Source organism: Anomalospiza imberbis, chromosome 32 (assembly GCF_031753505.1).
Source record: "Anomalospiza imberbis isolate Cuckoo-Finch-1a 21T00152 chromosome 32, ASM3175350v1, whole genome shotgun sequence".
Taxonomy (NCBI): Eukaryota; Metazoa; Chordata; class Aves; order Passeriformes; family Viduidae; genus Anomalospiza; species Anomalospiza imberbis.
Genome location: NC_089712.1, coordinates 1,595,762 through 1,608,999, shown reverse-complemented (window position 1 = coordinate 1,608,999; position 13,238 = coordinate 1,595,762). Strand labels below are relative to the sequence as shown.

The window sequence follows — 13,238 nt, the reverse complement described above, 5'->3', positions numbered from 1 at the left end:
CTTATTTGACTGGTTCACTAATTCTTTGTTATCACTTTGGGAGGGCTCAGTTGTTAGGTTGGAGGATATATCCAGAGGTTTTTTCTTAGGGAAAGGTGTTGTATTCTGACTTACAGGTGAAGCAAGTTGTGTGTTAGTGGGGGTAGGAGGCAACGGGGAAAAAGCACCAAGGGGTGGATATATATGGGGGAGTGGGGTTGTTGGAGGGGGTAAAAATGGCACGGAGATTCCCTGAGGAGATAGAGAAGGGGCAGGGATCATTGGAGGGGGTAAAGGTAGGTTTTGAGAAGCAGGAGGCTGGGTGTTAAGTGGGGGGGTGGCTTCATAGTGTGAAAAAAGCCAATCACTTGGGTTTTTTTTAGTTTTAAAACTTTATTAGTAATAAAATAGTTGTAAAAATAGCAATAAAATTCGAGTAATAAAAATTTGGACAATGAGGATTAGGACAATTACAAGACAATAAAAAGTAAAGAATTATGGATGTCCGGATGTTTTTGGGCACTAAGCTGCCAAAAACATGCCTTGTGAACAAAGGAATTACCCTTAACAGCAACAGCCTGTTGCATATTCATGTATCTCATACATGATGCATAAATTCCTTGCAAATTAAGAACTTTTCTGGTTGTTGTCAACTTCTTCCCCTTAATCCTAGAGGTTCCATAAAGATGGAGAGAAGGTGGAAGAATGTTTGTCTTTTCTGATAAGGAGGCAGTAACTCTTTATGTGTCTTGTCACTGTTATTTCTGTGCAAAGAGTTTCTTGATTATCTTATCCCTTTTCTTGAGCTAGTAAAAATATCTGAGATCACAGAGTTTCTATTTTAACATTGTGTTATAACCTAGAACTATATTTAACACACTACTTAAGAGAATTAATACAGCATAACTTTCTATCATTGCACATATAATATTTGTTTTAATATTTGTGAAAAAAGCCAATCATAAAATATGCATTTTTCACACCTTGCCCTCATTGTCCTTTTGACACACACACACACACACACACACACACACACGGACAGTTCTTGGTTCATTTCAGGTTTGATTGCCTGGATTTTGTTTGGTTTTGTTGTTGCTTTGTTTCCTTGGTGTGCCTGCAGTGTCCAGTCAGGAGCAGAGTGACTCTTGCCAAGGAACTTTGTGGTGCTGTCACTTAATATTAAATCTGGTTTTGCTGATCCCTTGCCGGGGATTTTTTCAGCACTCTCAAGCCCTCATTGGTAACAGGGTGAAGGAGCCCTAGGCCAGGCTCTGGCCCTGGGGGACACGGGGACGCTGCTGGGGGGTCCCTGTCCCCCTGTCCCACCCCCCACAGCCCCAGCCCCCGTCCCCGTGTCAGGCTCTGGGGTCGATCTCGTGGAACATCCTCTAGGAGAGGCTGCGGCGCCGGGGGCGGGGGGACCCAGGGGGACAGGGGACCCCGCTGTGCACGAGCAGCGTTGGACTTCTCTGGGGGAACTGTGAGGGGGGGGCTGGGGTGGAGTGACCTCCCCAGTGACCTCACACAGCCCCTGTGATGTCACACACACCCCTGTGATGTCACACAGCCCACTCTGAGATGTAACAGGCCACCTGTGATTTCATACAGGTGTCCTGTGATGTCACAGCCTGCTCTTTGAGGTCCCAGTCTGCTCTGTGATATCACAAAATCTGCCCTGTGATGTCACAGCCCAGCCTGTGATGTCACAGACACCCTGTGATGTCATAGCCAGCTCTATGATGTCACAGCCACCTTTGTGATGTTATGCAGCCTCGCTGTGATGTCACAGCCTGCTCTGTGGTTTCGCAGTCAGCTCTGTGATGTCACAACCCACTCTGTATTGTCTCAGCCTTCTCTGTGCCATCACACAGCTGCTCTGTGATGTCACAGAGCCCTTTCCTATGATGGCAGTCTTCTCTGTGGCCTCACAGCCCGTTCTGTGATGTCACACAGCCAGCCTGTAATGTCACAGCCGACTTTGTGACATCACAACCTCCTCTGTGATGTCACAGCCTGCTCTGTGATGGCAGAACTAACTTAACTTGTCACACAGCACCTCTGTGGGCTCACAGACCCACCCTGTGATGTCACAACACCTTCAGTGATGGAACACAGCCACCCTATAATGTCACAGCACACTCTTTGACCTCACAGCTTGCTCTGCTCTCTGATGTCATACAGGCATGCTCTGATGTCACAGCCTGCTCTGTGATGTCACATAATAAACCAGGGATGTCACAGCCAACTATATGATGTCACAACCTGTTCTGTGATGTCACACAATCACACACTCACAGAATTGCTGGGTTGGGAGAGACCTTCGAGATCATCGAGTCCAACCCATGCCCTAACCCCACCTCAGCTAAACCATGGCACTGAGTGCCACATCCAGTCTTTTTTTAAACACATCCCAGGATGGTGACTCCACCACCTCCCTGGACAGACAGTTCCAGCACTTTATCACCCTTTCCATAAGATACTTTTTTCCTAATATCCAACCTAAATTTCCCTTGGTGCAGCTTAAGACACTGTCCTCTGGTCCTGTCAGTTGTTGTGAGGAGAGAGACTGACCCCCACCTGACTGCAACCACCTTTCAGGGAGTGTAGAGAGTGATAAGGTCACCTCTGAGTCTTCTCCAGGATAAACAACTCCAGCTCCCTCAGTCATTCCTCACAGGACTTGTGTTCCAGACCCCTTGTAATAGATAAGAGAAGTCTCTTTGTTCATCATTAAACAGGAACTCAGACAAAGGAAGAGGTTTTTTTGAATAACAGGAAACCCGAGGATACGCTGACTCCTTAAGTTGATGGTACAACTAGGGTCGGGAGGTGTGTAACCATCTATGGAAAGATTGTTACAGGGTCATAAACCCCCAGTGAGGAAGAGGAGGAGAGCCTTCATCCAGATGACCACCAGAGAGCAGGCGGCGACCCCCTAGCAACTGGAGGCGCACGCGCAGAGTACTCCCGGAAAAGCCACACTCGCGGACGAAGGGGGAGAATAAAGGACCGTGGGAAAAGGGAAGCGGTGTGAGCCTTGGCGGAGCACTGACTCCCCGGCTGCACCCAGCGCTGTTTGCTTGTCATTGCTTGCTGTAATCAATAAAATTCTTTTTATCAATCCCTAAAGGATCAGACAAATTATTTACTTTAACTTAGAACACCCGTTCCCTGCTCTGGCTGCTGCCCCATCTTCAAAGCCTCTCCCTCGGGCTCTTCCTCCCGTGCAGAGCAGCTCTCCTGGACAGGGACGGCAGATGGCACAGCTGGGAAGCAAAGGGAGCACGGAGTCAGTATGGGGACGTTTTCCTTGGCAGCAGCTGCACTTCCATCAGGGAAGGGAAGATCTCAGAGCCTCCCCAGGAGGGTTAGAAAGAAAAAGCAGCCGAGCGGGCCAGGCTGTGGTGAGCGCAGTCGCGGCGGGACTGTCCCGCAGCCCCGGCAGCCCGGCACAGCCGGCACAGCTCCCAGGCCCTGCCGGCACAGCTGCCTTGCCCAAGGACAGCCCCTGTGCCGGCCGGGGCAGCTGCGCTGAGCAGCCCCAGCACGGGCAGGGCCCGCTGCTGCCCCGCCGGGCAGTGCCCACGGCCACAGCCCACGCCACCCTCAGCCCCACCCTGCCTCCCCGGCCCTGGGGCCTCACCCGGGCTCTCTCCAGCGTGGCAGCAGCAGGTCCCCGTTCCCTGCTCTAGCTGCTGGCCTTCAGCTTCTCCCTGCTGGCTCCCGTCAGTCTCCGGCTGTCCTCAAGGTCTCCACTGCAGCTGTGGCAAAAGCGGAGGCTCTGCAACTGGTTCCAAGGCCTGGCAGAGCTGCAGTCCCGGAGCCCTCTGTGCTCCCTGCTGGCCCCCTCCATCCCCTCAGCCCCGCCATGCTCTCGGCAAAGCCCCAGCCCCCTTCAGTTTCTTCAGCCCCTCACAGTCCTCTCAGCCCCTCAGTCCCTTCTGACCCATCCCGTCCCCCTAGACCCGCCACCCCTCGGCCTGTGCCACTTCCCTGTCACCTCAGTGCCACCATCGCCCTCGGCTGCCCCACAGCCCTCAGCCCCAGCAGCACCTCAGGGTCACCGTCCCTTCAGCGTCACCGCCCCCTCAGCCCCCTCAGTCTCACCGTCCTTCAGCAGCTCCTCAGGGGACACTGCCTGGGGCCACCGGCAGCTCCCACCGCTCCAGGGACACCCGGGGCTGGAACTGCTGCTCCGCCCGGCCCGGCCGCCAGCTCGGACCCAGCACAGGGAGAGGGGACACAGGGGGCACGGGGGAAAAGCAAGAGGTGAGGGAGGAAGCAGAGCAGGGGAGGAGGTTAAAAAGAGGCCTACAACTATACAGATATCAATCTATGTAACTAAACCCCCATATATCAATATAAATATGCCTATCTACAAATATAACTATATATATATGTAAATGTAACTATACACATGTATAAATGCAACTATGGGCATCTACAACTATAACTGCATATCTAAAAGTATAAATATATACACCTAAAACTAAAAATAAATTAACTAGACAAATCTCTATCTGTGTAGATAGATAAATATAACTACATAAACCTATAAAGACAACTACATATATCAATAAATAGAACTATACACATCTAGAAATATAACTACAGACAGAGGAATTCTACCTGCCCAATGTAGAATTGGGTCACAGGCTCTCCCTCTGTCTCTTCCTGGCACACAGGGCAGCCCTCCTGGACACGTTGATCACACGGGATCTGGGAAGCAAAGGGAACACTGAGACAACACTGGCCCTTGTGCAAGTGTCCCTTGAGCACCAATTGTCCTTCTATCAGGGACATTAAAAGATGGCCTGAAAGGCAGACTCTCACTTGGCAATTTGAAGCCTGCTCTATAAAGAACAGGGATCCTTCCAATTTGTCAAGACGGAACTGTGTAAAGTATTTAAGTATCCTAATAAAGTCTCAGCACCCACAGTGCAAATGGCACCCACGAGAGCTTGAAACACAGACAGTCCCAGTGACAGAGAGACCACAGTCCTCACTGAAATGGCTGAAGGCTGCTGGGGGCTGAGGTATGAACCAGACTGGGACACCCAGCTTGGTGGCACAACTCCCACAAGGTCAGGTTTATTCCCTGCTCTCTTGCCACAGCAGAGGACTCAGTGCCCAAGCCTCTGGCGAAGCGTGGAGGGCAGAGCTCGGGCAGGTTGTGCATGTGCCTTTAAACTAAAGGCACCAGGAAGCACCAACCCTGCAGACAAGAACTCAACTCTTCTCGTCTCCCTTCCTGCCAGAGGCAGGCTCAGAGCAGCCGCCTCACACCTCTCTAAACCAACGGGGGCTCTGTCCTTACCAGGCTCCTCGGGCTCTGGGGAACTGTTCTCGCAGCTCTCGGTGCCAGATGAAGTTTCCTCTGCTGCAGCCCGGTTCACAGGCTCCCCTCCTGAAGACTCAGGGGCAGCATTCATATTGCCCTTGAAAGAACAAGAGAAAAAAAAAAAAGAAAACTAAAGTTCATTCAGTATTTTGCTGGAATCACATCAAGTATACAGTTACTCTCCTCCATGTAACAGCGTTCAAAAGCTCTCAGCCCAGCCTCTTCCATTCCCCTCCAATGGGTTACCTGAGCAGAGGGAGACCTTTCAGGCAGGGATCTCCTGATCTCCTGGATCATTTGCTCGACGGCAAAGCCAAGATCCACTGGTGGCAATTGCTCTTCACCAGGTGCATTCCAGGCTGAGCCGGAGGCCGTCGATGCTACACAACCTGCACTGCCAGGTGGAGCGCTGGGGGCTGAAGTGCCTGAGGTGGCTGCAAGAATCCAAAGACATTGGTCACACTCCACAACGTGGCTCTGGGACACAGATCTCTGTTGCTGCCTTGGATCAACCATCACAGGAAGCAGGCAGGAAAACCAGGCAGAGAATCTTTTGCCTTTCTAGGTGCCCCTTCTAAATAAGCTTGAGAATTTTGGGCCGAGAATGGCAGAGCCTTGTGGAAAAATACTTCAAACAGTCACTTTTCATGACCTTTTGGAAAAGCAAGGCTACAACTCTTTTCCTACCTCGCGGGCCGTGGGCTGGGGGCTGCTGCTCCCTGTGGAGCTGCTGGAAGCTGCAGGGCTGGATCCTGAGCACCTCCCGGTCGATCGGAGGCAGCTGCCCCCCGTAGAGCTGCTGGAAGCAGCTGCGAGGCCCCTCCCGCCCGAGCAGCAGCAGCGGCTCCCCGTAGAAACCGAAGAAGCCGCAGGGCGGGATCCGCAGCAGCTCCCGCTCGGCGGGCGGCGGCCGCTCCCCATAGAGCTCCTGGAAGCGGCTCGGCCCCTCCCGCTGGGCCGGCACCGGCCGCTCCCTGTGCAGCAGGTGGAAGCCGCAGGGCGGGCGCCGGGCGAGCAGCGGCCGCTGCCCGGGGGGCGGCTGGAAGCGGCCAGGCCGGGGGCTGCGCAGCTCCCGCCCGTCCGGCAGCGTCCGCTCCCTGTGCAGCAGCAGGAAGCCGCTGGGCGGGCGCCCGGGCGGCAGCGGCGGCCGCTCCCTGGAGAGCGGCTGGAAGCGGCTGCGCCCGTCCCGCCCGTGCGGCAGCGGCCGCGCCCCGGGGAGCTGCTGGGAGCCGCGGGGCGGGCGCCTGCGGCCCTCCCGCCCCGCCGCCGGCCGCTGCCTGTTGGCCGCGCTCCGGCGCCTGATGCGGAGCAGGAGGTCGGGGCGGTCGCGGCGAAAGCAGGGGTTGCTGTAGTGGAGCCAAGCCCCGGCATCGCCCGGCGCAGCTGAGCCAACCCGGCCCGGCACCCTGCGGAAGCCGTAGCGGTAGAGCTGGCGCACGAAGCTGCGGAACTGCGTGGCCCTGAAGGTGTGCGGGGCCGGGCCCCGGGCGTCGCCCGGGCTGAGCAGCTCCCGCTCGAAGAGGGAGCGGTGGATGAGCAGCCCCCGGGCCCGGCTGTCCCAGCGCACGGAGCGGACGCGGGGGCTGTTCGCCAGGCGCCACAGCTTGGCGGGGAAGGCGCTGGCTCTGAGCCCGGCGGGCAGCGGCAGCTCCGCCATGGCGCCGCTCGCCGGCTGTCGCCACAACGGCCCCGGCGCAACGGCCGCGTGGGGATACCATAGGGACAGAGCCAACGCGGGGATTTGGAGCCTGGGGGTGCTGGCACCAAAGTCCTGCTCTTGAGAGGGGTGCAGGGACACAGGGGCTGTCAGAGGACAATGAGAGACAGGGGACATGAGGCCATAAGGGGCCAGGCAAGATCCTGCCCAGCGTGGCAGCAAAGACATTTCCTCCCCGTGGCCTTGGCACTCCAGGGCACCCCAAAAAGGGCCGAGGAGTCCTGTGTGTAACCAGGAGGGATGACTGACATCACTGTGGGTCCCAGCATTCCCCAGTCCCTTGCTGGCCATTCAGTGCACACTGGGGCCGCTGGGCATGTGTGGAACATGGGGATGGGGTGCACAAAAGTAAAGGGGGACCCCAAAGTGGAAGGAGTGGAAGCCAAAATCGGTGGGTGGAGACCCCCAAAACGGAGGTGTGAGATCCCAAAATGGAGGGAGGAACCCACAAAATTGGGGCAACGCCCCAAAAACCCACATGAAGCTGTTCTCTCCCTCCATTGTTTACCAGCAAGAGTTCCATCTACCAACTCTAATTTCAACAAATAATTCCAAGTGTTTTAGCTGAAACTCATTCTGAGCAAACTTTGTAGAAGTGATCACAGAATCACAGAATGTTCTGTGTTGGAAGGGATCCACCGAGTCCAATTCTGAAGGGAATGGCTTGCTGGCAGGGTCAGCACCAAAGACACCCACCCCAGCTTAAGGAAGAAGTGTCATTGACTGTAGGGCAAAGCAGCACAGAAGTACAAAAGGATAAGCTAAGCAATGCACCTGATTACTACTAGAAAAGATTGCCTGTAGGGATTCAGAAAGATACATCACCAGTTACCCTAATACTTGACCATTGTCCTGACACACACGTCAGCTGGGGATGCCCTGTCACACCAAGGGATTGGAGAAGCACTCCCAGTAACTGGGAATTCCTATGTGGTTCGCCCACCCTCAGGCGAGGCCACCAACTTTTCTGTGAGAGGGCCCAGATTTTATACTGTTGAATAAACAAGCTACCACAACTTCTAGTGCGGGAACATCTGGTTTCATCCTCCTCTTGGCCAGGGCTCAGGGAGGAACTAAGGGAGTTTGCTTTGAGCCTACACCTTCAAACAAAGCCAGATAGAGATGTGATAAATGAATATGATTTGTGCCAATAATTGTAACTATATCGATATTTTAGAAAATATTTGTTAAAAAGTAATTGGGGAAAGTGATATGTAATTAGCATCACAAAACAGCTGTTCGCAGATGTTCATAAGATCCAGGATGGAGTATTGAGATATTTTAGCACAAACGGCCTTGGGAAGGACAAAGCTGGGAAAAACTCTAAGAGTGGAATTGACATTGAGACGAATGAAAGTCCAGGCAACTTCTTCTCTAGGCAAGAATGGCCTTGAAGACAATTAAGCTGCCCATATGGCCCTGGGTGCAAGGCTGGTGCCCCACAGGACATGGGTGCCACCCACGGTGGGGCACAAGGGGAAGGCTGAGGAAGCAGAGCCCAGAGACTGTGTGGGGGAAATAACAACAATTTATTTATTTTTCTAAAAATAAGGAGTTGAAGAGCCTTGCTAGTTCTGCTGGCAGGGGGGTCTCTTGCAGGGGTGAGGAGAGTTCGAGGCCTTTCTCTTTAGGGACCGCCGGGGCCACCCAGGCAAGCAGTGCCTGCCTTGGGTGGGACCAGAGGGTCTGAGGCTGGTGCTCTGGACAGATGGATCAGAGGGACCTGCCTCATCCTGGGGCTAGTCCTGCTCTGGGGACACCAGCACAACTGGCGGATGGCTTTGATCCCTGCTGGGGGTGGCCTCCGTTGTGGCAGCTTCCTCTTCTTCCTCTGTGGGGACTTGAGGGCTGCTGGGTAGAGTCCAAGAGCTCGGTCTGGGGCTGTTAGGGCGGGAGGAGTTGGGGTTGTTTGGGCTGGAGAAGCTGGGGGAACTGTGGCTGTTGGGTCTGGAGAGGCTGGGGGAGCTGGAGAAGATGGAACTGGAGCTGCTGGAGCAGCTGCTGGCTGCTGGGCTGTCATCCTCATCTGCGGCAGCGTGGGAGTGCAGCAGACTCTGGGCCCCTGAGCTGCAGTGTCTCACAGTGATGTCGATGGTGCCCTGGACCAGTGGCACTGTGTGTTCCTCCAGGAAGCCCTGCAGACTCTGGATCATGTCCTCCTGGTCTGCCCCACGCACACAGAGAACATACAGGATGGCACTCTGTGCTCCTTGCCATCCACCCCTGCTCCCTTTGGATGGCCTCCATCCTCTGGTTCAGCCAAGTCCACACAGGGTCCAGAAGTTCCCGTCGTCGACAGAAAAGTCCTGCCCAGACCTTGGGCAGGACACCGCCGACAGCTCTGGCTGGTGTCTCCTGAGGAGAAGAGGGATGGGCCAGCACAGGGCCATGGGGGCTGATCTCGTCCTGGCCGCCGGGAGCTCGCTCTGATGAGCTCGTGGCTGCTGGCAGCTGCTCAGGGGCTGTGATGACAATCTCTAGAGAGTCACCAGCATCATCAGAAAACCTGACAGTCTCTACTACTCCTCTGCACAGTGGGCATGATGGATTTGTCTGTGCCCACCGCAGGATGGAGCTCCGGCAGAACTGGTGGCCACAGGGCAGAGTAGAAGCCACGTCATCCCAGGTGTCCTGGCAGATGGCACAGTTGCCATCTGTCTCTGTGGCCATATTTGGCTGCTGCAGCACGTTGGGGAGGGCTGAGGATCAGGAGCTGCTCTCTGTTGCCGGTGTCACAGCCTGCAGGAGAGGGGAGGAAGGAGAAGGACACCCTCCCACCTCCCTCAAGCCCTGTCACCTGCCCACGTCTGACCAGGGGACGTTTCCTGTCAGTGCTGCAGGTACGCTCTGCCCCAGCCAGGCAGGGCTGGGGAAACCCTGCTGGTTGCTCTGGGACTGGCACTGGGACCTGCCAAGAACAGGCACCACTCAGCACCAGAGAAACCTGGCTTGACCCTCCACACCTCGCAGTCAGGCTCGGTAGGAGTTCAGGCCAGAGCCAGACTGGCACCGGCTCTGCCCATATCTGTATTTAAGCAGCGAGGGGGGACATGTCACAATCCTGCGCTCAGTGATGTCACCCTCCATCAGGAGGCCATGTCCACGCCAGTGCATGTTGATAGGAGAAAGAAGAAAACTTCTGCACTTCCATATTGCTCTGCCTTGGCCACCTGTGTCATGTGTCCATGGCCATGTCTCATCCCTGCTCCTGACACCTTGCCAAGGTTTTCTGTGAGGAGCGGAGTGGTGGGAGCTGCCAGCATGAACGGCCTGTGGCTCGATGATGTCTCCTCCTGTCACTGCCTTTCTGTGGCATTGCTGGGATTTGGAGAACCTGGGTGCTGGTGGCCAGCCCGGGGTGAGAGTGTCCCCCACCGTGGGACAGGGTTGTGTCCCTGCTTCAGGGAGAAGCAGGAAGGAATGTTTTGTTCCAGCCCCATCCACTCCCACTGGAACTTGCCCACAGTGCCAGGTCCCTCTCCACTTCCCAAGTTTCTGTGTTTCTGGAGTTCAGTGCCTTTGTGCTCCTTTCCAGAGCCTCAGGAAGGACCTGGAGTTGCTGTCCCAGCAGAGTGGGGTACAAGGGCCAGAGGAGCCCTGTCGTGACTCTGGAGAGCCCAGGACCCATCACCGCGTGGGCCATGCTGTGCCATCATCCCTTCCTGCCTCTGGCTGTTGTCATCCCTGAGAGTCATCAGCCCAAGCAGTTCTTTTTTCACTTGGAACTAACTGCTCCTGGTTTGAGGCTTGGCTGGTGTGAGGCAAGGATGCTGTGTGCAACCACCATGTGGCTCTGCCTCAGGGTGCAGAGATCTCTCTTCAAACCTGTGCAAATGGAGGATGTCCATTGCCATACTTTGGTGCTTAACAATACACATGGAAAAAGACGGAAGTTTGTTCATCAGGACTTCTTTGTGTTGTTATGGGGAGGGTGTTTCTCCTTGCTTGAGAAAGTGCCTCTTAAAATATGCAGTTATATTCAATTTCATTTGGAATTGGACTTTTAACTGTCTAAATGTGCAGGCAGCAGCTGGAATTTCAGAGTACCAAAATATTCCCTTTTTCCTGGGGTAACTAATGCACCCTAGGAGGTGCATTTCATGCTTTAAGAGGAGTCTTGGCCAAGGTGCTGGTTTGATCTTGAGTTCCTTGCGCATCTGTGGCCCAGAATATCCCCCCATTAACTTGCTACCATGATCCCATTTCATTTCTTTTTCTCTCCTGTCCCGTAGGCCCTGAAATGATGAAATGACAGAAAGGGTGGGGATGGAAGGGACCTTTAGAGATCACCTAGTCCAAGCCCCCCGCTATGCTCAGGGCCACTCTTCACTAGACCTCGCTCCTCAGACCCTCATCCAACCTGACCCTCAACACTCCCAATGAGGGGACATCCACAACAGCCATGGGCATCCTGTTCCTGGCTTTCCCTCGAGCAGAGGGGCAGAACTCCCTCCCTTGACCTGGTGGACATCCCTCTTTAGACACAGCCACAGAGGGCTTTCAGGGCTGCAAGCACACAGCTCACAGCCAATGTTTCCTTCTCAAGGATCTCCCAGTCCTTCCCCACAGGGCTGCTTTCAATCCATGCATCACCCCTGCTGTTCTGCTAAGTTCTGGAATATGCCTTTCTAAAGAGGAGGCATTTCACACACTGGGAAAAAACGTTGTAGGTCTAAGGAAAGGAGGCTGAGCCAAGGGGTGGCATTGAAATACAGGTGAGGTAGACATTCCTCTTTGATGAGAGGAATGGTTTGCAGGTTTGGGGTGCAAAATGTAACATTTGGGGAAGGAGAAAAAGGCACAGAAATTCAGGCTTTCAGCAGCTGAGAGGTGGCAGTATTAGAACACGCAGCAGCTGGTGAAAGCCATCTCTCTCCTTCAGGTTCCTGCTGGGTGGGAAGGTGCTGGGAGTTGTGGTGGCTGCACTCACCCTTTGCTGGGAGGATGATCTGTACCAGGGGAGAGCAGAAAGCTGCCATGGTGAGCAGAACATGCGCAGAGCATTACAGTTCAGAGAATGATACTGATCCTGAAGTGCAAAAAGCTTGAAAGCATCTCATTCTGTGTAGCACTGTTTTACAAAGTTTCTCTTCTAGAACATGCCCCATTTCGTATTCTGCAGATGAATTATCTGGTTTTTATTGAATACATGGGGTTTTTTTCTTAAGGTTTTTGGGAGAACTCTCAAGTTTATTTTTATTTGCAATTTGCATCCAGCATTTATACAGGTTTTTAAGTTGTTCTTTTGTAAATACTTGTGGAACAAATTCCCAACCATTTTTTATTCCTTTGGGATATTGTGATTAGTAGTCTTAGAAAGAAAACTTGCTGAACAAGTGTGATAACACAGAGAGCAGGAAAACAGATATAAAGGAATGAAGATTTTAAAATTGTGCTGTGCAGAAGAGAGCCACAGACAACCACTGTAAACACAGCTGAGAGATTCAGCTTGGAGTAGAGTGGAACTCATTCACTGAAGATCTCTGGTGCACAGGAATGCAAAGACTGAGGAGAAAAGGAGAAAGTCATTCGTCATTTAGACTCCTGGAAGCATTGTCTAGAGATCTAAAAAGCTATTACATTACAAACCTAAAACACCCCCAAATGGATTGATAAGTGTGATGTGCACATCTCTGCTGTTTTCAGAGTCAATGAAACTGACAATTAGGAATGGGAACCCAGATTTTTATCTCCATTACTCTAACAACACCTTAACAAGGCACTTTGGGAGCTGAGCACTAACATTCTCACCCTGCTGTATTTCCTTTACATTTGAATACAGGCTGGTAAGAGAAGAGATCTGGCTCTAATTTCTCCCCAAGTTAGCTGTTGCACTTTCAGGTTAGGAGTACATGTAAAATTCAGCTAATCACTCTCTCTATCCATGAATATTCCACTACTGAACTGACATACAGAAACATCCTTTTTCTCTTTGTACCTTCCTAAGTGGTGCCCTAATTAACAGGAGATTTGTGTAACTCACACAGGGAATCACCAAAGTTGCTGAAATTGACTCTCAATTTCATTAAAAAGGCTTCTGAGAAAAGGCTTGGCAGGATCACTAAACAAACTGAAACTTGGAAGAGAAACATGCATTTTAGCACTGATCAAGAGAAAATAAGAATAAATCCTATCAAAACTGCAAGTAGGAGATAAGGAGAAAGACAGGAAGCACAGGGAGAAAAAGGCCCTGTCAGATGA

General features: G+C 53.1%; 1 long non-coding RNA gene across 1 annotated transcript in view; it reads right to left on the bottom strand.

Annotated features, from left to right (window-relative positions):
* The window catches only part of LOC137463935 (uncharacterized), a 58,443-nt gene extending 54,093 nt beyond the window's left edge, over nucleotides 1-4,350 (bottom strand). Inside the window, exon 1 of the long non-coding RNA XR_010994024.1 lies at nucleotides 4,303-4,350. This is a non-coding gene — a long non-coding RNA (uncharacterized lncRNA). The remainder of the gene's footprint in view (nucleotides 1-4,302) is intronic.
* Nucleotides 4,351-13,238: the final 8,888 nt, after the last annotated feature.